Source organism: Sus scrofa, chromosome 2, assembly GCF_054392235.1.
Source record: "Sus scrofa isolate SSC_HxYL_T2T_F1_AM1 chromosome 2, Sscrofa_HxYL_maternal_Yorkshire_Landrace_v2.0, whole genome shotgun sequence".
In the NCBI taxonomy this organism is placed as follows: Eukaryota; Metazoa; Chordata; class Mammalia; order Artiodactyla; family Suidae; genus Sus; species Sus scrofa.
This window is the reverse complement of record NC_139384.1, coordinates 50,926,919-50,952,770: the sequence shown is the minus strand read 5'-3', so window position 1 is coordinate 50,952,770 and position 25,852 is coordinate 50,926,919. Positions and strand designations below refer to the sequence as shown.

The 25,852-nt window shown below is 45.0% G+C and overlaps 1 long non-coding RNA gene across 1 annotated transcript in view; it reads left to right on the top strand.

The window, feature by feature from the left end:
- Nucleotides 1-25,438, top strand: part of LOC146405380 (uncharacterized) — a 30,936-nt gene extending 5,498 nt beyond the window's left edge. The window contains exons 2-3 of the long non-coding RNA XR_014837288.1: nucleotides 23,408-23,463; nucleotides 25,304-25,438. This is a non-coding gene — a long non-coding RNA (uncharacterized LOC146405380). The remainder of the gene's footprint in view (nucleotides 1-23,407; nucleotides 23,464-25,303) is intronic.
- The last annotated feature ends 414 nt before the right edge of the window (nucleotides 25,439-25,852 follow it).

The window sequence follows — 25,852 nt, the reverse complement described above, 5'->3', positions numbered from 1 at the left end:
CGATCCCTGGCCTTGCGCAGTGGGTTAAGGATCTGGCGTTGCTGTGAGCTGTGGTGTAGGTCATGGACGCGACTCAGATCCCTCATGGCTATGGCTCTGGCATAGGCTGATGGCTGCAGCTCTGATGAGACCCCTAGCCTGGGAACCTCCATGTGCTGCAGAAGTGGCCCTAGAAAAGGCAAAAAAAAAAAAAAAAAAAAAAAAAGAATACTTGGAAACTGCTAAGAGAGTAGATCTTGCATTCTCACCACACACACAAAAAAATGGAACCTGTGAGATGATGGATATGTTATTAACTTGATTGTCGTCATCATTTCACACCGTATACATATATTAAGTCATCACATTGTACACTTTAAAGAAACCATGTTATTGCAGCCGAAATATATACAAAGCATACCTTATTTTATTGTGCTTTGTTGTGTTGCACTTCACAGATACTGCATTATTTGCAAATTGAAGGTTTGTGGCAACCTTGGGTTGCCAAATGATGGTTAGCATTTTTGAAAAATAAAGTATTTTTTAATTAAGGTATGGACTTTTTAAGGATACAATGTTCTTGCACACTTAGTAAACTACATGGCTGTATAGTGTATAGTGTAAACATAACTTTTATATGCATTGGGAAACCAAAAAATTGGTGTGACTTGCACTATTGGGATTTGATTTATTGCAGTGGTCTGAAACCAAACCTGCAATGTCTTTGGGGTATGCCAGTACAATTTGTATTTGCCAATCATACCAAAGTAAAGCTAGAAAAAAAGTTCTTTAAAAAGAAATATATTTTGTTAATGATAAAAACATCACTAGAGTAATAAAATTAAAAACAAAAACTATAAGCCCATAGATCCCAAAGAGCTCAATGACTCCAAGGAGATTAAACATTTTTAAAATGCATCAGACCACTTAATAATGAAATTACTGAAAACAGAAATTCTTACAAGCAGCCAGGGCATACAAACACAGTATGTACGGAGAAATAAAGATAAGAATGGCAGAATATTTTATGTCTGAAACTGTGCAAACCAGGAGACAACAAAGCTGTTAACTAGTTTCCTGCTAGCTAAAATTTCCAGAATGAAAGTAGGAATTCGTGCGGTAGCACAGTGGAAGTGCAGATGGATTTAAACCCAGACAAGACACATCAATAATTACATTAAAAGTACGTGATCTAAACATTGCGATTAAAAGCAGTGATTGTTAGACTGGATTTAAAATACAAGAAGCAATTTTTTTTTGTATTTTTAGGGCCTCACCAGCAGCTTATGGAGGTTCCCAGGCTAGGGGTCCAATCGGAGCTGTAGCTGCTGGCCTGCACCACAGCCACAGCAACATGGGATCCAAGCCATGTCTGTGACCCACACCACAGCTCACGGCAACGCCAGATCCTTAACCCACTGAGCAAGGCCAGGGATTGAACCTGAATCCTCATGGATGCTAGTCAGATTCGTTTCCACTGAGCGAAATGGGAATTCCCAGCAAGAACAAATTTTGTGCTATCTATAAGAACTCACTTTAAAAATATAGACACAATACTGTACAGCAGAAATTGCCACAACATTGTAAATCAACTATAATTTAAAAACATTAAAAAAGAAATAGTGATAAAAATAAAAATAAATAAAATGCAGACAAAAGTAAATTAAAAGTAAAAGAATGAAAAAAGATATACCATGAAAGCTCTAATCGAAAGAAAGCTTGAGTGGCTACTTTTGGATAAGAAATATTAAAAGATAAAGAGGTGTTTTTCTAATAATAAATTGGTCAATCCATCAAGAGGACAGAACAGACCTAAATGTGTATACGCTGAACAGAACCTTAAAAAAAAAGAAAGTAAAAACTGATGGAACTGAAGGAAGAGTTAGAAAAATCCATAATTGTGGTTGAATATTTTAACACCTTTTCAGTAATTCAACAACTTAATGAAGATCACTGAAGATATAGAAAACATGAATGAATTAAAGCAAATAGACACATATAGGACATTCTGATCAAGAACAGCCAAATACACATTCTTTCCAAGTACGCATTTAAGATTTACCGAAACTGACAACATTCTGGATCATTTTAAAAAGCCTACAAATTAAAAAGGATTGAAACGATATAATACGTCTTCTGATCACAATGAAATTAAACTGAATAATTAACATAAAGACATCTGGAAAATGCCGAATGTTTGGAAATTAACATGCTTACAAATAACTCATTTGACAAGAAAGAAATCAAAAGGGAAATGAGACAGTATTTTCACCTCGTAAAATAAAATCACAAACTATCAAAATTTCTGGGGTAGATGTAAAGATGAAAGGTTCTTAGAGGAAATAACCCGATTAAGAACAGAGGGAAGGTGTGGTAAGACCTAGAGGTAAAACACAATACTGTGTTAAATCAAAAGCAGAGGAAGGGATGTTTATCTGGCAAGAGCAATGGATGCTCACATGACTTCCCTCTCCTACCATTTCATCAAGCTTCCGTTCCATCTCTCCATCTATAGGGCTGTCTATATCAATATGTCATGCATCCTCTTCGACTCATCGTAATTTTATCGCTGTAAAAGAAATGTCTTTTGGAGTTCCCATCATGGCTCAGCGGACATGAATCTGACTAGCATCCATGAGGACCTAGGTTTGATCCCTGACCTTGCTCAGTAGGTCAAGGATCCATTGTTGCCCTGAGCTGTGGTGTAGGTTGCAGACGCAGCTCAGATCTGGAGTTGCTGTGCCTGTGATGTAGGCTGGTGGATAGCCTGGGAACTTCCATATGCCTTGGGTGCAGCCCTAAAAAGACACACATACACACAAGAAAGAAACATCTTTTTCTGCCCCACCCCCAGTTTTGCATTCACACCCGCGTCTGTCCACCCCACCCCCCAAATGCACACACAGCTAGGGCTGAATTGAACTGATAACCACCTGGCCCCAAAACAGCCAATATGTTAGTTATCTAGAAATCTGGCTTTGTGTGATCTACAGCAAGACATGAGGGGCTGAGTAGCTTCTATGTTGAGAATATGGTGTCAGACACAAGATTGCTGACAGCTGGTGGTGAGAAGTTCTCATAAATTAAAAGTAATGGCCAGCCATTTGCAAGTTGATGAGTAAAAGGGGGAATCTGTTCTGCAGAGAAAGGAAAATGGAGCTGACAAGAAGCAAAGAGGAGAGGAGATCCTGTGGCTCAAGAGAGGGAAATAGAGGTAGTAGCCAGCTGCTTCCGTTCTCCTCAATCTCCCCTGATGCTCGGCTGCACTTGATTTCATTTCCTTTGATTCTGTGAGAACTCTATTTCCTTGCAGTAAACACCGTTCTCTACTTGAGTAACTTTGAATGAGTTTTGTTTTCTTGCAACCAAAGGAGCCATAACCTGAACAATTTCACCTGCCTTTTTAATTGTCTCCCAACACTGCATAGGAACTTCTTTAAAGGTAAGCAGTGTGTTTTATTTCAATTGTAAAACACAGCTCATAGTCACATGACTGAATTCTATAAATGCTGATAAGGTTAATAATGAATGAATTCATTAATCTGGTTACTGATACCTCTACCACCACCAGAATCTCATGAATTGCTTGTTTTGTCTGCCCTACACCAAGTCCTTTGTGAAACGCTTTTTATCCTCTACTCCCTGTGGCTCTGATGGGATTGAGAATCTCAGGCTCCCACCTCCTGTCACTCACTGAAGCAGGCATATGGCCCACGGGTTAGGTCAGTCAGGTTCTCCCCCGCAAAATTTTAAATCTAAGCCACAGGGTAATCGTTCCCTAAAGAAAAGTTGATCAGTTTCTGCAGTTGAGAACCCTGGAGCTCCCTTGTTTCCTGGCCTTTCAGGGATCTGATTGTTTAGATTTTTTCTTCAGTCCTAAGGCAGTCCACTCTGCTTTCAACATTCCCCTTTTTTTGTTCAGAGTCCATTTCTATTGCTTTCAGCCTAAGATTCTTCTCTGATAATAGCTTGGTTCCCAGAGAGGCCAGTTTCTCCCCTGGCCCATATAGAATAACTGGATGAAATCCTTCTTTGGGGGAAGAGCAGCTAACTTTGAAGCAGGCAATCTTTGAAACAAAATATTTCTGTATTGATTGGAGCTCCACTGCTCTCTTCTTTTGTCTCCAATCCAACCTCTGGGCTGCCTTTTCTGCAAGAAGCATCATTAGTCCTGTCTCAGTTGTTTATACTCAACCTCATCTTCTAAGGCTGCCTATGAGTGAAAGAGTCATGAACATGAATCTTTAAGAAGTCATATGTACTTGGGAACCCAGGCCACAGAGGCTAACTTCACTTAGCCAAGTTAACACTTTTTCTACAGCAATATAAAGAAGACCTCGTTCTCAGTCTAAGAAGCCATCTCCAGGCTTGAATCTGGTGCCCCAATATCCAATGACAGACTCACTCTGGACTTTTGGATCAGCATCCCTCCTTAGAAGCCATGATGGGAGTTCCCATCGTGTGCAGTGATTAACGAATCTGACTAGGGACCATGAGGTTGCGGGTTCAATCCCTGGCCTTGTTCAGTGGGTTAAGGTTGAAGATGCGGCTTGGATCCCAAGTTGCTGTGGCTGTGGTATAGGCTGGTGGCTACAGCTCTGATTGGACCTCTAGCCTGGGAACCTCCATATGCCACAGGAGCAGCCCCAGAAAAGGCAAAAAAGACCAAAAAAAAAAAAAAAAAAAGAGAAGCCATGCTTACAATGTTGGCCCTCATTCTCCCAAGACCTCAAGTTTTAAGGCAGTTTGTCTCCTCTCAACACTGACTCATTGCACTATTTTACTGAAGTACTTAGAATGAGAGCTTTTGGAAAGTGCTCTGTGCAATTATTTATATGAATAGGCACATTTATTTGAAATGTTTTCAGATTTCCTAGACAGAAATTTTATATTATTTCCCTAACACTAATTTCTGAAACTGGGTAGCAGCCCTGGGGGATATCTTTGCCCTGCCCAGGACCTGCATTTCCAAGGCAATCTAAAGCCCAGTCAATTGGTATTCACTCATTTTGCAAATCATTTTTGAGCACCTCCTACAGGCCAAGCACTGTACTGATGGCTGGGTATATAATGGAGAAGAAAACAGACAGCCCTGACTTTAAGAAGACACAGTCCAGTGGAGGAAAAAGGGAAAAAAAGTAAATAAATTTAAAAATAACCATACATGAGTAATTAGTGCTATGAAAAAAATTAACAGGAAGTAGCATTGGGGGGGAATCTTAAATGGGAGAATGCAGAAGATCTCCCTGAAGCCCGAAGGATAAGAAATGAGTCCTGGAATCAAATAGATAGAATAGCATAGATGAACCCTGGTGATAGGAAAGAGCTTAATGTGTCTCAGGAACTAAGCTTAATGGGTTTGGGGCATATGTAGGTTGAGATGCTTACGATGTATCCAAGTAGAAAACTCAAGTAGAAGGTTGGATATGTATGTAGGTCTGGAGTTCAAATGAGACATGGAGCTGGAGATACAGACTTGGTCATCTTCAGCATGTAGTGATGTCTTAGGTCATAAAAATAGACCATTTAGGAAGAAAGTGGAGAGAGAGAAGCAGCCCTAGGAAACACCAATATTTAGACATTGGAAGAGGGTCTGAGAAGAGCAACTGAGAAGAAATTGTCAGAGACGTCAGTGGTAGGAAGAAAATCAATGGTGTACTGTCAAATAAAGGTGTGGTCACCTGGGGCTAGTGCAACTGAGAGTGCGTAAGATGAGAAAACAAACGGTCCATTGAACTTGACCTTATGGAGATTTATAGTAACCTTGACACAGCAAGTTTTGATGAGATGATAAGAGACCCAATTTGAGACTTTTGAAGCTTGATCAAAGATGAAACAGTAGAGATAAATATGGAAACAACTATCTTGAGAGACATTAAGCTGTGAAGGGATGCATAGAAATGGACAGTAGTTGGAAAGGGGTGAGGGTAACAAAGAAGGACTTTCAGGCAAAAAGGAGAGTCAGTCATGTTTGTGAGCTGAAGAGAATAGCCCATCAAAAAGGGAGAAGATTGATGACTTAGGATGGATGGGAGATAAGTGGGGGAGTGCAACTTGAGAAAGTGAGAGGGAGGGGAAGGCATCCAGAGCCCATCAAGCATCCAACTCTAGGAGGAGCTGAACTGTGATGGAAGCAACACACTTTCTCCTTTGTTCCAGGAGGGCAGACAGGGAAGATACAGATGAATGTAGATGTAGAATAAGGGAGTTCTTACCTGATGATTCTAATTTTTCACTTGGATACAACTGATGCAGGATAATTAGATAAGAGCGAGAAGTATAGGGATGGAGTAGGAGATTTAAGGAAAGAGGTGAAGGTATGAAATATCATTCTAAAGGATGGGATAACAGGTTTATTTTACTTTGTGTGTGTGTGTGTATACATTTATATCTATATGTATATATATATATATGTGTGTGTGTATATATATATATATATTTAATGCTGCACAGTGCATTAAAATTATAAGTGTAAAGGGAAGTTTCTCAGCTTGTGTGGTTTTCTCTAGCAAGATTCAGTTTTCCAAATTCATGCAGGTGAATAGGTGAATTCATCCAGGCTTGGAGTTTTGCCAAGTGAGTATGATGGATGCAGAGAGACATGTGAGGACTAAACAAGGGGCAAAAACTATGGATCATGCAGTGGCTACTCAACAGAAGGGGCAAAGGAAGGTCAGGTTCTGTCTCAGTTTCCAGGTTCTATATCTGTGCTTCTCTTTCTTACCATCTCCCCACAGTCACCACACTTTGCATTAGGATCCATTCTTGCCATTACTGTTCTGACTGGAGACTAGAAGAGAGATGTAGTCAACTTACGGCCCTGAACAATCAATGCACCATGTTCTACTAGTGGCACTGGAGTCCAGGAGCTTGCTCAGTTTTTAAGAGTGGTGTTTTATTTCCCATCTGTCTGTTATTCCTTGCAGGTACCTCACTTGATTAAGGGTCTGACGGGACGAAGGGTCAGCATCTAGGCACTCCTGTATCCCTGGCCATAATGGCATCATAATAGAATCCAAACTCCCTTTTCCCTTTAAGCCACCCAACAACCTGGTTAACCAAGATTCCTGATTAACATGGATCCTAAATTCTCCATTAATTATTCTCATCCACTAAAATCCCAAAACTTGGGTTATTCTGACACCATCTTTGACATTACTGTTATGGATTGAATTGTGTCTCCCCAAAGATAGGTTGACATCCTAACCCCAGTACCCCCAGAATGGGTCCTTATTTAAAAATAGGGTCACTACAGATGTGATTAGTTAAAGATGAGGTCATACTTTAGAAGGATAGAACTTTAATCCAATAATGACTGGTGTCCTCATGAGTAGAGGAGAAGAGCCACAGACACATGGAGGAGGAATGCCATGTGATGACAGAGGCAGATGAAGTGCAGCAGCTGCAAGCCAAGGATCACCCAGGAGTGCTGGCAAACCATCAGAGCTAGAAAGAGGTGAAGAAGAACTCTCCGCTACAGGTTTCAGACAGAGCCTGGCCCTGCTGACACATTGATTTTGACCTCTAGCCTCCATGACTATGAGCCAATAAATGGGTTGTTCTAAGCACCCAGGTTGTAGTACTTCCTTACGGCAGCCCTAGAAACAAATTCAGTTACCACCATCACTGTGGTCCCCACAGACACCTGCATTCCTGTTAGACAGAAACTAAGTCTGCCTGGAGTTTCTTCTTCCTTTCTGGCAGATGAGCCTTCTTCAGTCCTAGGTCTTCCCAGTCCTGCCTTAGAAAACCAGGCAGGGCTGAGCTCCGTGATAAGTCAACCATCCAAGCACAAATTGGCCTTGGTTTTACAGAGGGTCAGAATATCCCAGCCTTAGCTTCAGGCGGGTCTGTTTGACATGGTGGCTGAGGAAACACTGAATGCCCCTTCCTTACCAGTAAAGCAAGAAAAAGTTCTGAAAGGGACCAGGAAGGGTTCACATGGAGCTTTCTGCACGGTGGCTCAGGGAAGACGGGGTCTTTATGTGCTGGGGTGTTAGCATGAGCTGATGGTGGGCACAAAATGAGGAAAGTAGAGATCAGCCAATACCATGAGAAGAGCGAGTGATACCAAATTAGGTGGAGGTGGATGGAGGGGCTGCACTAGCCAGAGTGTTTATGGTGTTTAAACATGGTCCACACTGGAGCAAGGGACAGAAAAGGGAATGTAGGGATCACTGCCTAAGCTAACATGGAGGAGAAAACAGAAGAGCCCCTGTAGAGAATGCAGCTGTGCTGTGTCATGTATATGCTACAGCCTGGTACCAGAGATCTGTGTGCTCATCTTGGATCCAGGCAGTCCTGGCAGGAACACAATTCAGTGTCTGATTGCTGAAAAGAGGGCTGAGAAAGCTAGGCATAGGGTCAAGGCTCCATCCGAGTGGGCTGAGATTTGGATAGGATCCCTAATCTGAAGGAAAGTATGTGAAAGGAGGCAGAGATCCACAAGAGGATCTCAGAGTGTGAATGGAGTCCACATAATGAGAAGCAAAAAGGCAAGGACCTCTTCAACTTGGATGCTGCACAGATATCCAAGGCTTGCCTGGGCTCATCAAGTTCTGGGTCTGGTTTATTCAACAAATATTTATTGAACATTTACTATGTTCAAATCCAATTCATGCTAGGAATTCAAAGGGATCACAATACAGATTTTTCTCTAGAGGAGCCTGCTCTAGCCAGGAAAATAGACCCATCAGCAAATAGTTACCACACAGTGTGATAAATGGTATGAACATATGACATATGAACAAAGTGCTATGGAAGTGAAGGGGGAGGGACACAGCTCTGCCCAGGAAACTCGGGGTGGGGAGAGGGGGAAGAGAAAATATATTGCATTAGTTTTATAGGCCTAGATAAATTACAAAATAAAAGGAAAACAATTTTTTTTGCAACCTTGTATTCTACATCCTCAACCCCATAGTCCAGACTTTATTTCATTCTTGCTGTTTCCTATCCCCTTTGAATTACTGAGTTCATACTAAGAATGATCACATGTTGGAATTATTCTCCACTGTATCCTTAAAATGCCAATGCTTGATCAAAGTGCAGTGGACTTCTAGATACAAAACCTCCACACCCTCTAAAGTTTGGTAGTGTTACTTAAGTAAATTTGGGTCCACTCACCCAACATGCAGCAAAGCCCATCTACTGATGCTGAACTGTGGTGAAGGAAAGTACAGAATTTATTGCAGAATGCCAAGCAAGGAAAATAGGCAGCTCATGCTCAAAAGACTTGAACTCCCCAGTGGCTTTCAGGGAAGGGTTTTTAAAAACAAGATGAGGGAGAGGGTGGTAGGGTGCATGATCAGGTCGTGTACATCCTTCCTATTGGATGGTGGTAAAGTAAGAGAACGGTGTTTCAGGAATCTCATTTATCAATTTTCTGGCTCCAACTAGTCTGGAATCTATGTGCTAGAATCTGGAAGCATGCAGTCGACTTCTTCCATCCAGTGGGGATCTTAGCATCTGCCAAACAATTCAAGGACATGGCTCAGGATCTTATCTATAGCCCTTGAGGAGAAACTAAGGGTCCTTGACTTTGTTTTATGGCTAAACTATTATTATTTTATCTTGCTTGACTGTTTTCATTGTTTCTGCATTTTTTCATTTGCTCTTTGGAACTTGCGGAAGGCCTAGGAGGCCAAAGCTTTACTACAAACAAGAGTCAGAGGACACAGGGGTCTGTCCCCAGCAGGGCTCTCTAGGGTTCTGCTTGTTTCCAGTAGTCTCAGACACATGAAGCCAGATGACAGAAACTGACTGGTGACCAAATGCCAAAGGATGTTATCACATGGTAACATTTCTCAGGTTATCATGGAGCACTTGGTGAACCCTCATCTACCTTTCATCAAAATACCAAGACAAGACACAATAAAGCCATGGAAACCATAGCAGTCACTCTCCCAGCCTTGCCATCTCCTCTCTCAGAGAGACTCCTCCCACTGCCTCCGCTGATTGGACAATGGGCTTCTGACACTGGACCCTGATTAGAGCTGATTGGTCCACTGATACACACCTGACCCAAATTGACCAATGTGATTCTTACTTCCCTGACTTTAAAATTGCAATCCTGGAGCTCTCCTTGCTGTCTCCAGAGGACTCTAGCTGGGGAGGTGTGTAAAACTGGGAGGAGGGCAGCTGTCTTCGTGTCAAGTTTAAGTGGGACTGAGAAAGGCACTCTGCAAAAAATGGCAGAATGGAGAGGTCCACTGAGAGGAGCAGCCAGAGGGAGGGGCAGGGAAGAGGAGGAGACTGCCTTTGGGGCTGATGACGTCCACTTCCTGGTTCAGGTTATCCTAGAGTGCCCCATCTGACTTCATAATCTTTTTTCCTTTGGTGATGAAGAAAGACTCCATGTTCACCATAGTCTGATCTTGAAGTCCCCTCTTATTTTTATAGATGCAAAGTAGGCAGCCTCAGCCATGGAGAAAGACACGATGGGACCCTTTTACTTGTTTATGATATAGGGAGCTCTGATGAGAAAGTGGAGAAATTTGTATCATGGACAGTTTCCAAGAAAGAAGAAACCCATGTTTTTAGTCCATTCCCTCCAAGACTTAAATGGAGGAATATTTATGGCATAAACTTAAGATCCCCAGTGACGGTGGAATTCTACAAATAAGTTGTTATAGTAATAGAGACAGGTAGAACTTATGGGTTGTTTTGCCAACTTATTAGGAAAAGGAACGGAGATGGTGGGTCAGTAGGCGCTAGAGCCAGGCTGCATCCAGCCTTTTAAGCACTGACTTTAGCCCTATTCTGGGGCCAAGAATTGTACTGAAGAAGCCAATTAATAACTTATAGGCTTAAAACATGGAGGCTTTCCACCTAAAATCCTTGGAATCATAGCATGGTTCCATGCTAGTATCTATAGCAGAAATTCAATTGGGGGTAACGTGAGAGATGTTATCCTCCATGAATGACTTCCCACAGTGAAAAGCAAGGCTTTACTGTGCTTTCCTAACAACCTAAAAGGAGGGGGACGTTGTGCTGACTGAGCTACTCAAGGTGTAGGCTCCACACATTATGGCAGATGTTAGGTGATAGAGTCATTTTGCTAGGGAGCCCTTTCACCAGGCAGTGGCCTCTTGAAATATACTATGTCTGGGGCAAGATGGAGCCATGGTGCTTAACACAGCCACCAGCTTCAGACCTGACCCAGTGAGGCCGGCTTTAACTCAGTGCCCAGCACCCTTCCCCCAGAGTCTGCACCACAATGGGATCATTGGGGTCCCCAAGCTGAAAGTATAAGCATTGCACATATAAATGGGGGGGGGGGGCTTTTGCAGCCTTGGAAGAGTAAACTGGATCTGTGATTCTCTTACCGCTCCCAGCATGGATGGCACAGCGTTCTCCCCTGACTCTTGGCCAAAGCATGCTAATCACATCCCACAGTATAAATCAGAGCGCTCTGACTATGCAGTCCCTCATGGGGCTGAGAAATTTATTTCCCAGCCTTGGGTTTTTGAGAAGCTCTTATGTCCTTCCGATTAATTCTACTTTTTCCTTAAATTAGCTTCCATGGTCCTGTCACTTGCACCTAATAATCCTTGAATAAGGCAGAAACTAAGGTTAAGAGAAGATCATCGCCAGAATTCAGGGTGGAAATTTCTCTAATTTATAGAGCTAATTTTAAAAGCAAACATTTGGTATGTTCCTGTTAAGGTCAGACTGAGCTACACAGTTAATGACTAAATACCATGCCCTCTGAACCCAAGACAGGGAACAGGGGAAAAAGCAGTCAAAAGCTTTGTCTGATGCCTTTCATCCCCCGGCATCTTTCCCTGGCTTGAGCATGCCAGTATCTCCCCAAAATCAGAGAGTACCAACTGTACTGTTTGGTATTTATTTTCCAAGGCAGCCAAATTCATGCTAAATTGTTTTGCTCCCTTCCCCCTCAACCCCCAACCTTATTTTCTAGAAATGTTCAGAAACTAAAACTCTAAGAATACAATACTGTTGAGAGTAGAGGGTGCTATATCCTGGAAAAACCCTAAGTGAGGACAGAGACAGACTGCCCCCTGCCCCCGCCTCCGGAAGCTCAATATTCCAGAGCTTAGAGATTTCCATGTGCTACAGGCAGACAAAAAGAAGCTGGACTCAGGCTCACGCTTAGACAGAGAATTGGGACCTCAGAACAGGAGCCCAATCCTTTGTCCAAAGGCAGATGCCTAAAGGAGGCTGTGCTCCTCAGAACACACAGCAGGTCAAGATATGCACAGGTTGGGGGGCAGGGGATGCCAAGACACTTGAGGAAGAAGGGCGATCTGTTTGCAAAATGAACATCTAGTTTAATTCCTTCTCACAAATGAACAAACAACTGGTAAAATCCAATATGAGACACAATGAAGAAACAGACAAAATCCTATCTTTGAAAAATTATTTACCACAAGAGACTAAATAAATTTTTAGAAGCCTGCTTGACATTTCAGGACCATGAAAGAAGACCTGGTCACTGTTAGGCAGACCGAAAGAACCACAAAGGGAACCCCAGCTAAGATGAAACCTGGCATGAAAAGGGAACTGGATGAAAATTTTAACATCCCACCCCCCCAAAAAAATAGCAAATAATTTAAAGTCCTCCCAAATGGTAGTATGTAGCAAAATTGACACTGCCCCCCCAACACACACACACAAAATCTAATGTGTGATTTGAAGGGCAAACTTGGGAAAACCTCCAAGATTAGAGGTAAAGGGAAAAGGAGATGAGAATGAGGAGAGGGAAGTGATAACCATGGAAACAGACTGAACACCAAATCACAAAACAGTTGGTACCCAGAGCAAGAAGCTAATCTTGAGCTAGTGCCTCTGAGATCATTCCATTATACTGAACAACTTTTAGACAAGAGGGGTCCCTGCCCTGGCCCCATGGTTTAGAGTCCCGTTTTGGCCTTCCTCTGGCCACGCCCCTCTCCCTAAAGCAGAGAGTCCACAGGGACAAGAGGATGAGCCCACCCTCAGCTAATCCCACACTCTGCACCCAGAGGGCATTCTAGTTACCCTGAATTTAATTCTTTGTCTGGATAGCCTGAGTCTGCTTCCAGGTTTTTTTTGTTTGTTTGTTTTTTTGTTTTTTGGTCTTTTTAGGGCCACACCTGTGGTATATGGAGGTTCTCAGGCTAGGGATCAAATCGGAGCTATAGCAAGGAACCTGCACCACAGCCACAGAAACGCGGGATCCGAGCCTCATCTGCAACCTATGCCACAGTTCGTGGCAACACCGGATCCTTAAGCCACTGAGCGAGGCCAGGAGCCGAACCTGCATCCTCATGGATACTAGTTGGGTTTGTTTCCACTGAGCCACGAAGGGAACTCCATGCTTCCAGATTTGAGCAGGCCTCCTCCCTGGGCACACCCTCCAAAGGTTAAACCCCTCCAAGCATTGTACATCCCTAGGCTTGAGTGGCAGCCCTGAGGAGCTGCTCACAGGGCTTAGAGCCTAAGCTTAGACATGAACTCGGGGATGTCTACTGTGTGCCCCCATGGCCCTTGCAGTGGCAGGGGTGGAGAGGGGTGGAAAGGGGTCAGAGCCAGGAACAGGAAGAGAAAAAGAGGCAGTCTGGAGGCTGGGGGCCATGTGTCAGCTCCATGGCCAGTTGTCAGCTCCACCTGCAGCACCATATTCTCACAACTCAGAGAAGGCGGGGGATTCTAAATTCAAGCCCGGCTTCCAGGTGCTTCTGAAGCTATAGTTGTCCAGGTAGGAGGATAGAACGTATTTAGCCGTAGTTAGCAGGATGTATAGCTTTAAAGTATGTAAGCAGATGGTATGGGGTCCTCCATCAGGGCTCTTGCCCACCCGCACAGTTTGGGGGATGGAGGAGGCAGAGCCTGCCAGGTATTCTTAATGATCAGCTCTTTCAGGTCCCCTCCATCAAGAACTGCAACCTTTTAGGACTGCTTGTACAGAGAGCAGCAGCCAGCTTCTTTCACGGAAGGAGGGAGAAAAGCGCACCTGGCTGCAAGGAGAACCGGGAGCTGAATCATCAAAACCCTACAGTGCTCTCTCTCTTCCCCTTTGGGGTTAAGCTTCGAGGGCAGGAGGGCCCAGTATAAACATCATGCCATGCATTGCGGCCTGAGCAGCAGCCAGCACAAAAGATGCACCTCCACTGGCATACCTTAAACATCGCTTTCGGGGCAGGTGATCTGCCCCTGCTTTGTGCTGGTGAGACTCAGCTGTTTCATTCCTAAGCATCCTAGTGTCCAGCCAGTGGCATTTTGTTTCTAGCTGCCTGGGTCTGCCACAGCAAAATCCATCTCCGTATGCCTAGGAATTTGAAGAGCTAGTACCCTCCCCAGATCACAATGCTGGGGAGAGTTGCTATTGTTATTTATATTGACACCTGTGTGTGGTCTCTATATAGGAGCTTCTGCGTGAGGCCACTCTTTTTTTTTTTTTTTGGTTGTGTGCACAGGGTGGGGAAGTTCCCAGGCCAGGAATCAAATCCATACCATGGCTATAACAAGAGCCACAGCAGTGACAATGCTGGATCCTTAACCCTCTGAGCCATGAGGGAACTAGCTTTGTGAAGCCACGCTTAATCCATCACAAGGAGCTATGAGGGGCATGGACTGGACTTCTGGACTTGCTGCTATTATTCACAGATGGGTACTTATGGGTTCATTTCATGTGTCAACTTGGCTAGGCTATGGCCCTTAGCCACTTTGTCCCCCACCAAGTAGATGTTGCTGTGAAGATATTTTTTTAAATTTTTTATTTTTTAAAAATCTGCTGGTTTATCTGCTTTATTCAAAGTCTACTGATTTGAAATCTTAATCACGTCTAAAAAATATCTTCAGTGGGTTAAGGATCCAGCATTGCCGTGAGCTGTGGTGTAGGTCACAGATGCGGCTCAGATCCAGTGTTGCTGTGGCTGTGGTGTAGGCCAGCGGCTACAGCTCTGATTGGACCCCTAGCCTGGGACCCTCCATATGCCACAGGTATGGCCCTAGAAAAGATGAAAAAATAAATAAATAATTAAAATAAAATAAAATAAAATTTAATTTAAAAAATTGTTTCTCTTTCTCTGTAGAACTCCAATTAATGCAGTACTCAAGCATTGCATTCTGGGAATGGGCTGGGGGTATTGTTTGTCACATAACCTGTATAGTAGGGCACCTTACTTGACCAAGATATGCTCAAGTCAGATCAAAGCCCCAGAACAAAGGCCAACAGTCAAAACCATTCTCCAGGCCCACCAAGCCCTGTGATGCAAGAACTGAATTGAAACCAGTGTCCTGGCATTAGTCCAGGGAGCCAAGCAGATGAGCAAGGGAGGCTGCAACTTGATGCTCCTGTATTGACCTCCTGCTCAGCTCGCTCATTCTAAACAGCCTATCACAGGGCATGAAGCATCAGGCCAACTCCACAAGTTACTCTTTGATGGCGAGCAAATGTCCACTGTGCGTGGCCAGGCTTGCATTGGCTGCGGTCCTGGGCAGGGCTGAGCCTGGCAGTGGCTGGTTATGAAAGTCGACAGCTGGGGAGGCCTGGGGACAATGAGCCAGCCGGGCTGGATGGGGAGCTGGGTGGGGTCTGTGACCTCCACACCTGATGGGCTGAGCCCGGAGTCAGCTTAACCCACAGTCGCTGTGGGTAATGACAGGGAGAAGAACGGTGGCTGGAACCAGGATGTCACTTCTGATGGTTCTCTTTCTGACGCTAGAAAATGGGGTTAATAAAATCTCAGAGCTGTCAATTCACAGTAAAAGGGTAACATTAGTGTGGAAGCACCAGGCATGGAGCTCATGCCCAGTGATTGTCAGTGTCCCTCCTCTTCTCCCAGGGACAGTGGGACATCATTGTTGTGAAAAGTGACGTGAGTGGGCTCTGGAGTCCTCTGTGAACCCTGAGCCTGCACCTTCCTCTGTAACATGAGACTCTCTCTCCCCACAGGATGAGGGTGAGGACTGGATGAGATCCCCCATGTAGAGCACTTCGCAGGGTCTGCCCTCATTAAATGACTGGAAAAGAAAGCCCCGTGACCCCCTGCTCCTCAGGAGGAAACAAACCACCGGGGTGTGTTTGATTTGCTCCTGGAACATCTCAGGGCGAAGGCGAAGCCCATAGCAGCGGTACGATTTTCGAGGTGGTGCCAGCTCTGCTCTGAGAGCTGGGTCTGGTCAGCCAGAGTGCTGGCCTCCAGCTGAAACCTTCAGCCTGGGATATTGTGATTCACCACCTGTCACCCGGGCTTGTTAGTCCAGTGCTTGTTAGTGGATCTGCCTAGTGACAGACGCAGCCCTGTGTGCAGACTGCGAGGGCCTGAGGCTGCATCCAAAACCAATGTCCTTCCAGAGGATGGAGCCAGCCTGACCAGTCCATTGTCCAGGCTGGAAAGGGGGGCCTGCAGCTCAGGACAGATGGCTTTGACCTTTCGTCTTGATCGGCTTAGGAAGAAGCGTCTTCCTGTGCATGGAGCACATTTTCTTGTCCTTCTTTAATGGATTGAGAAATCCTCCTGGTTTTGAATATATAGTGGAAAAGGGAAGCCAACTTATAAGCACATCTGCTTCCTGAGGAGTGTGGGTCCTATTCAGTGACAGTTCCTTTGGATATGCAAGGTGGCTGGAGCTGAATTGGAGAGGACAGACGAGTCACTGGAGAAAACCAAGAAGAGAGAGAGAAAGAATGGGAAGCACTGCTCTCAGCTGAGAAAATGTATTCAATATATTAAATATTATTAAATAGAAATAAAATATATTATTTTATACATTGTATATTATTTTATTTATATTTATATCATTTCGATATACAATATAGAAAATATATTAAAAATATTAAAAAATATATTAAAATATCCTATTTTAATTTTTGAACGTTTTTTATCCAAATGTTCAGTAAAGTCTGGTAGACACACGGCTCCCATATGTGAGTTTGTGTGTATAAATTTAGAAAGATGGATGAGTTCCATGTCTGAGCAAACATGATACCGACATGAGGCCCAGGGGATTATGAAAACCTTAGAGAGGAACTGGACTTTCCACAGCCATGGAATGGAGATTCACATGCTCTTCAGGGCTTGCAGGCCAGGGAGATCCCAGCTGCCATCAGTTCTGTACCAGGTTGGTCCAACGATCATCTCATGGAGCCATGTTGCTGCAAATCCGCTCCTGTTTGCAGCAGGCACTTCCTTTGCTCAGCCTGGCCTTATTCTGCTTGTGTTTGCCAAGACAAACGGCCAGGTCTCAAAATGAAGCCATGTGTCGTGAATGCCCTGTACCCTGTATTTGCAGGTGGAAATCAGACTAGTCCCCTGAAATACTTCTGAGATTCTAAGGACGGCATGCCTACAGTTGGTCTCACTGGGCTTCCTGGACCATTCCAGTGCCTTCTTCCTTGCAACTCAATGCATCATGTGAAAATGATCTGGACGCCCCGTGCTTTGCAGGGAACTAGCAGCCCCAAATGTTCTTTGGATCATCTCTGTCCCTCGGCTGGCTCCCCGATCCAATCCTCCCACACCTCACACTCCATCCAGCCTGTGGTGGTGTGGGGAACTGAGTCTCCTCAGGGGAAGTCATTTCTCACTTTCCTCAAATTAACCGTATTATGAAAATCCCGAAGCCTGCCAAGTTGATAATAATAACCGTCAGCAGATATTGACGATCCAGTGTAAGAGAGGCACTGGGCTCTTTGCTCAGATTATCTCACTTCATTCTATCAGACCCCTGCAAGCAGGTGCTATGATTATTATTCCCACTTTCACAGATAAGACAACTGATGAAATTCAGATTCTACTCATATATCTTGATTGCCTAGTTGGCATCAGGCTACGTGCTTATACTTAATCATTCTTTCTGTGTTTTCCCCCAAAATTCACTTATTAAATACCCACTCTGTGTAGTCATATGCCAAATATTATTATTTCTCTGATAAAACCAAGCTGGAGGTAGTGAATTAAAACCATTCGAGGTTATTCAGTCCATGGTGTATCCTCCGGATTGTGTCTAAGGCTTGATCTGTGGGGAGCTCGGAGTTATAAGCCAGTCCATTTTCATTAGGATTTCAATCCCGGAAAGGATTTCTGGAATGTGACACCAATAACACTGGCAAGAAGAGAGAGGAAGAAATAGGCCAGGCAGCAAGAAAGTGAGGGGGCTCCCAAGTCCAGCACATTCAGTTCAGGAGAATAAAGGAATCATTCCATTTCCAGGTGCAATTAAGTTTCTTTTTTTAGAGGATCATTATCACAAACCAAACCTTGAGCCAGACCTCACTCTTCCTGTCACCAAGCACCCACCAAGCCCAGTCCATGTGTGCATTTTTTGTTTGTTTGTTTTGTTTTCCTTTTTAGGGCCACACTCGAGGCATATGGAAGTTCCCAGGCTGGGGGTCGAATCTGCTGCTGGGATCCAAGCTGCATCTGAGACCTACACCACAGCTCCTAGTAGCACTGGATCTTTAACCCACTGAGCGAGGCCAGGGATCGAACCTGCATCCTCATGGATCCTAGTCATGAGCCACGAAGGGACCTCCCATGTTTGCATTTGTAATCGTTGCCCCATGACAGCAGATCCAGTGGCACTGATGGGCTTATGCAGCCTGGGCCAGTTGGGAGGGGAGGAAGCAGTGGCCAACCAAGATGGAACTAGGGATTTCCCTCTGCCACTGAGGCTGGCCCCAAAGGGGTGGCAGAATGAGCTAGAACGGTGTCTCAAAGAGGCCAGCTCTCTGAACCTCTGAAGTGCTTTCCAGATGCAAAGACATCCATTCTCGGGGAAATGCATGGCCAAGAAAATGCACTTGACCCATCACAATGTCTGGCATGGGGTTGTGGCAGGACCACCCCTCTGTTTCCATTTCCGGGAGGGGAAGGGACAGTCATCACGTCACACACTGAAGGACCACATCAGAATGCTGAAGGATTGGTGGCTGTGCAAAACCAGCGGCTGTAGGGCTGATTGTTTTGCTGCAGTCACCCTCCTCTGTGCTGGCCAACAGAAAACTAAGCCCAAGACACCTAGAAACAGCCCCTAATGACTGAGCTTCTATGCACCAAGCCCTGTGCCACATGCTTGACACACGTTCTCTCCTTAAACCTCACCACAAGCCCAAGAAGACGGGATCACTGGCCTTGTTTTGTAGATGAGATAATAAGAATCCAGAGGGTCCAAGCTTCATGTCCAAGATCATAGCCCTTGTAAGCAGCAGAGCCAGGATTGGTGACAAGGCCTGTCTGCTTGCAAATATTGACCTGCAGGTAGTTAAACTGCTCTCTCTGATCTCTGATCTCTGTTTGCATCCTGCCACCTTCCAAGTCACCCCAAACGTGGAAAAGCACTCTCTCCCTTAACACTTTGACTTTGGTTCCAGAAATTTCTTCTTAGCTCCCCTTTCCTGCATTTTGAGTTGCATGCTTCTGGTTCAGGGCTCCCCCTCTCAGAGACCAGCGCACCCATTCACAGTGGGGAAACCACAGCTTCCTCACCTGGTTGCCCCAGGTTAGACGTTTCTCAGCCTCAGCTGTGTCTGATGTCTAGTTTTACAGGCCACTTCCAGTGTCCTCCCAGATTGGAATATGAGGGAAACAAGGATGCAAGGTGATCTTTCATCTGGAAGCACAGGAGGCAAGGCCTTGGTTGCAGCTTCTCTGCTCTGCTGTCTCTTGGCATGGGATCCAAAAGCAGCCTGTCCCTGAGGCCTGGCCCTGCCTTCACCTCCAGCCAGGATCTGACTCTGCACATGAGATCCCAGGAGAGAAGAGACATATGGCAAAGTGCTTCTCCAAACCTTTCTGAGGAGCAGGAACAAGGTGCCTTCCCAAGGAGAGCCCTGGAGAGCGTGTTCTCACCAAGGGGATTGGGGATCTCCTGGCTACATAAGGGGAAAAAGGGCCTGAGGGCTAGGAAGGCAGAGATGGAAGCTCCCAGAATGCAGTCTTCACTGAGTGGCCTTTTGCTTTAAGTGCATAATTAAGAGTCTTGCTTAAGAATGAAAGAATCATTCTTAAAGCAAAAATCATTCTTGCTTAAAGAATGATTCCAGATTTGTCATTAGAAAACAGGTGGTAATGAGTCCCTCCCCCTGCAGGATGGCTGCTGTCACCTGGGCATTGCCAGACGTTTCCTTTAGAATGTAGCACTCACTGATAAACGTGTCCCCAAATGTGTCACTTGCAGCCATCTAAGCTCAGGGAGAAAGTTCAGAAACCTGGGGCCTTAGGGACGGGCATGATACAGCCACACACTGCCAACACAGAGCAGAGCCAGGCCCCTCCGGGTGGCCCACAGAAACTCAAGGGCAAAGGATCACAGTGGATTCTTGAGATTGTCGGGGAGAGACTGCTCTTCAGGACATAAAGCTATCCAATGTTAAATAAGGAAGAAGGAGAAGAAGAAAGTTCCAGTGTTGGAACTGGAGACAAGTCTTCATGATGCACAAATAATGTTGCTGATATTTTTGTCTGAAACCAATTAAGAGCTAATGAAGGGGTTTTTTGTTGTGTTTTCTCTTGTTTTTTTGCACAGACTAATGCAGGAAGGTGTATGTTTATGGAGTTTGGGATTAAAAGATACAGGCTAATCCATAGTAAACAGATAAAAAACAAGGACCTGCTGTATAGCTCAGGGAACTACATTCAATATCTTTTAGTAATCTGTAATGGAACATAATATGCAAAAAAATAGATACCTGAAATATTCATTGTCAATCAACTATACAATGAAAAAAATAAATTTTTTAAAAAAGAAAATAGCCTTTTTTTTTTTTTTTTTTTTTTTTTTTTTTTTGCTTTTTAAGGCCGCACCTGCTGCATATGGAAGTTCCCAGGCTAGGGGTCCAATTGGAGCTGTAGCTGCCGGCCCACACCACAGCCACAGCAACATGGGATCTGAGCCACCTCTGCGACCTACACCACAGCTCATGGCAATGCCGGATCCTTAATCCACTGAGCGAGGTCAGGGATTGAACCTGCATCCTCATGGATCCTAGCTGGGTTCATTAACCACGGAGCCACAAAGGGAACTCCCAAAAATAGCTTTCTTGAATCCCGTGAAGAGGAATATGTATATTCTCATTATTATGCAGAAATATGTTAGTGGGAGAACTGTGCTTTTAACCATTAGAAAATGTGATACCAGGGCATATTTGAAAAGGAACAACAAACGCAGTCTTAGAGATTGTTGTGTCTTAGAATTACTTAGGGCTTCAGAGTTCACGTGGCATATGCACTGCGCTTTCTCCTCAAAACGATCTCTACCAGGTGGCTGCTACTCTCAAGCCCCCTTGGCAGGTGGGGAACCCAGTTCAGTGAGGCAATAGAGCTTAACCATGGTCACCCAGAGAACCAGCAGCAGAGCTGGGACACAATGACTTCATTCTGTCCACTCCTGCAGTGCAGTACTTCCTAAGGGTCAATGGTGTGTCCAGCATTGGGCCAAACAATAGGAACAGAGATGAAAAAGGACCCCTCACTGTTCCCCTGCCTCTGATGGCCCACCCACTCTTCCAAAACTGGGTATCCCTTGCCTACATTTAAAGGATCTCCTCAGCCATGCTTGTACCTGGTAGGAGAAGGTGGGCCATAAGACCTAGAATTCCATTAAAGAGTTTCCAAGGAGGTCCAAAGGCAGGGGGGCCCTCCTCTCCATGCTATGTCCTTGCAATGGCTTTAGGCTCAGCCCAAATGCAATAGGACTGGCCCTGGCCATCCCATCAGGTAAGGCCCCCCGCGAGGTCCTCCCTTCTTCCCTCTTCTTGGCTTTCTTCCTCTTTGGGGAGTTTCACCATAATTCCACTATTTTAAGGGAATAATAACTACTAATAATCACAGCAACATTTATTGGGCAGTGAGAGTGGTAGAAAAAGGGTGAGAAAACCATTTTGGAAAAAGATCCCAGCCCATATAGAAAAGCAAGGAAGTGCCCTCTCTCTCTGTCTCCCCCTCCCATCCCTAACCTCCTTCCCCACCCCCCCCACTCCTCCCACCTCTCTCCCTCTTTCTTATTCCACTATTATTAGCCAGCAGTTTCTGGATCATTATGTTCTGGAGTATATTAGATGAGAAAGGCATTTCAGACAATTAGGAGTCAGAGCCATGGGCCTGATGGATCCAGTGCAGGATGAATTAACCACACATGCTCACCACATCTTGGGTGATCAGGTCTCTAAATGACATAATTAGAGTTTGCCACACTGAAAGCTACGCTCCAAGAGGTCCATCTTGACTTACAGCCATGCTGAGCTGTATATCACAGTGAATCCACTGGAGACCCTGGTTCACGGGGGTTAAGACCAAAGAGTCTGGAAAAATCTAGCACTAGGTTTTCATCCAGACGCCATTTATTCATTGTGTGCCTCTGAGCAAGTGCATCAATTTCTCTGTGTCTCAGTTTCTTCATCTGTGTGATGAAAAATAGTACTGGTAAGTTTGAAACTGTGAAGGGCCTGAGATTTTTGCACTAACAAGTGAGACTACTTTGCATTTTACTTAAAGAAAAATCCAAATTCCCCAGGGTTGCCTCCGAAGCTCTGTATGATCGGCTTAGCTCTACTCTCTAGCCACGCCAGCCTCCTTTCAGTTCTAGAACATGTCTGATGTTTTTTCCTACCTCAAAATTTTTGATTGCATTTTTCTCTGCCTGGAATAACCCAGATTTTAAGCATAAAAGTCCTGTCCTCAGAAAACCACCCTAAGCACCATCGTCACCTCACCCACCCTGCTTTTCATTAGTCTCTATCTTTATTTCCTTACTAGCATTTAGGGACCCATGGAATAGCTGTCCTCAGGGACCTGCAGAACCTAAGGAAGGCACAAAATTAAAGATGTGCACTTTGAGGATTGATAATGGGGGAACAACACACTTTTAAATGTAAGCACTGCTGAGAAGGCATGAATTCACAAGTTCAACAAGATCCTCTCAGACCCTATAGAAGAAGCTTAAGTACCAATGAATTTGAAATTTTGAGATACATGCCACCCCACCCCCCCAATCCCTATCTTATCCCTAGGCTCTGAATTGCAAATATGGGGTCCATTTTTCTTTCTTTCTTTTTTTTTTTTTCCTCTTTTTTGGCCACCCTGAGGCATATGGGGTTCCCAGGCAAGGGATCAGATTTGAGCCACAGCTGTGGGAATACCAGATCCTCAAACCCACAGAGCAGGGCTGGGGATTGAACCCGCATCCCAGCACTCCAGGGATGCCGCCCATCCCATTGAGCCCCAGCGGGAACTCCCCAAGCATTTTTAAGTGGTAGTGGGCTTCAACCTGCAAGTGTGTATTGGTAATGTCTATGGATTCATTTTTTCTTATGATTGCTGTTAACAAATTTCCACAAACTTGGCGCCTTAAAGCACAGAAATTTATTCTCTTATGGTTCTGGAGGTTATAAGTTCATAACTGGTGTCACTGGGCCAAAATCAAGCATTGGCAGGATCACGCTAGCTCCACAGTCTACAAAGAATCTTTTCTGTGCCTCTTCCAGGTTTTGGTGGCATCTGGCATTCCTTGACTTGTGGCCACATCACTGCAATCGACAAGGTCAGCATGTTTTAATCTCTCTCTGTTCTATCTTCACATTGCCTTCTCCTCTTCCCAGCCTTGGACACCAGATGGTGGCCAGTGTCCCTCTGCTTCTCTCTTACAAAGATACAGGTGACTTTTGTTTTGTTTTGTTTTTTGTCTTTTTGCCTTTTCTGGGGCCACTCCCTCGGCATAAGGAGGCTCACAGGCTAGGGGTCTAATCATAGCTGTAGCCACCGGCCTATGCCAGAGCCACAGCAACACGGGATCCAAGCCACGTCTTTGACCTACACCACAGCTCACAGCAACGCTGGATCCTTAACCCACGACCTCATGGTTCCTAGTCGGATTCGTTGACGACTGAGCCACGACGGGAACTCCAGGTGACTGTTTTTAGTGCCCATCAGGATAATCCAGGCTAATCTCTGCATCTCAAAATCCTTAATCACATCTGCAAAGACCTCTTTTTTGCTCTCTAAGGTAACATTCACAGGTCCTGGGGACTAGGACATCCCTTAGGGGGTCATTCTTCACCCAATCACACCCCAGCTGGTTGTGGAGAACCAAGGAACAAAGGCCCCTCCTCTACCCAGGTGATGGCAATGAGGGAAGGGAGGAAGAGAACTTGGGAAGCAAGAGTGTACTGGAGTGCAGTCGGAGGCAGACCCCATGAGCTGGCAAGCAGGAGAACCAGGTCCAGATCCATGTACAGAGGGGAGATGGAGCATCCTTACCTTTCCAGGCGTTCTCACCTGGGCCTCGCCTCTTAGATCCTGCTTGGGAACCAGGAGGTGGATTTGGGAGGAGTTTGGATTCTTGGGGCTGGAGAAGCTTTGGCTGGGGGGGACCCCTATGGAAAGGAGAGTCAGTGACACCATGCAGTCAGTGGACAAGCCTGGGACACAAATGAGCCTCTTCTAGAGGCCAGAAAATAAGTCCGGGGAGTGGCAGGGAAATAGCTTATCTTGGGTGGAGGACAAACTAGGCATAATTGTGTTTGACCTTGACATTCCTCCTTCTTGAAACTCTCCCAAGTGGTTCTTCTCCTGCCTCTCTGACTGCTCCCTCAGAGTCCTTTGCTTTAGCCTCAGTTGTCCACATAGTCACCTGTTCTTGAAGCACCCATTATGGACTCTTCCTGTCCCAAATTCATTTTGCAAAATAAATAGAGTGAGACGGAAGGTGATAAAAGCACTGTGTCTGAAGTCCCCCTTCCTGGTTTTCAATTCTTGGCTGTACCGACTCCCAGGCATGGTCTCAGCCAAGGACCTTATGGGCTCTACATCTGAGCTTTGAAAACTTCCTGGGTAAAATGGGAACAGTTGTGGAGTTCCCATCGTGGCTCAGTGGTTAATGACTCCGACTAGGAACCATGAGGTTGCAGGTTTGATCCCTGCCCTTGCTCAGTGGGTTAAGGATCCGGCATTGCCATGAGCTGTGGTGTAGGTCTCAGACGCGTCTCGGATCCTGCATTGCTGTGGCTGTGTTGTAGGCCGGCGGCTACAGCTCCGATTCTACCCCTAGCCTGGGAACCTCCATATGCCGCGGCCCTAGAAATGGCAAAAAGACAAAAAAAAAAAAAAAAAATGGGGACAGTTTTGTTGTTTGAAGCACTGAGATACAGCACACAGTCAGCAGCAGCTCATGGACAAAGTTGGCTTCTGTTTGCGGCTGATGCCTGCCTGTGTCCACTCTCCAGCCTGTTTTCCCTTATGCATTTGAACCCACTGGAGGACGCTTGATGGTGATGGTCTGCATGGAGGGGGCAGATCCAGAAGGGAGGGCGAGGCAAGAAAATCTGAGCACCTAGGCTCTCCCTGATAGACAAAACATATTTCTCCTTTTCCTCTGAGAACAGGAGCAGCAAGGAGAGAAACTGAGACCCTGCCCTTGAGACCTAAGGGCAATCAAAAATGGTGTGGGAGCCCCTGAGCCTGGGTTGACCCCCAGCCCCCAGCTTCCTGGATTCCTGGTGGTGAGGAAGGGAAAAAAACGGAGCAGCTCTGTCATGGACTTGGAGAACAGACGTGTGGTTGCCAAGGGGGAGGAGGAGGGAGTGGGATGGAGTGGGAGTCTGGGGTTAATAGATGCAAACTATTGCCTTTAGAATGGATAAGCAATGCAATCCTGCTGTTTAGCACTGGGAACTCTATCCAGTTACTTGGATGGAACAGGATGGAGGATAATGTGAGAAAAAGAATGTTTGTATATGTAGGGCTGGGTCACCTTGCTATACAGTAGAAATTGACAGAACATTGTGAAACAAGTATAATGGAAAAAATAAAAATCATTAAAATTTTTTTTTAAATAAAAAAATTTTTAATTTTTTTCGATTAAAACATTTATAAAATTTAAAAACAAAAACAAACAAACAAACAAAAAAAAAAACAGAGGAGCTCTGACCAGT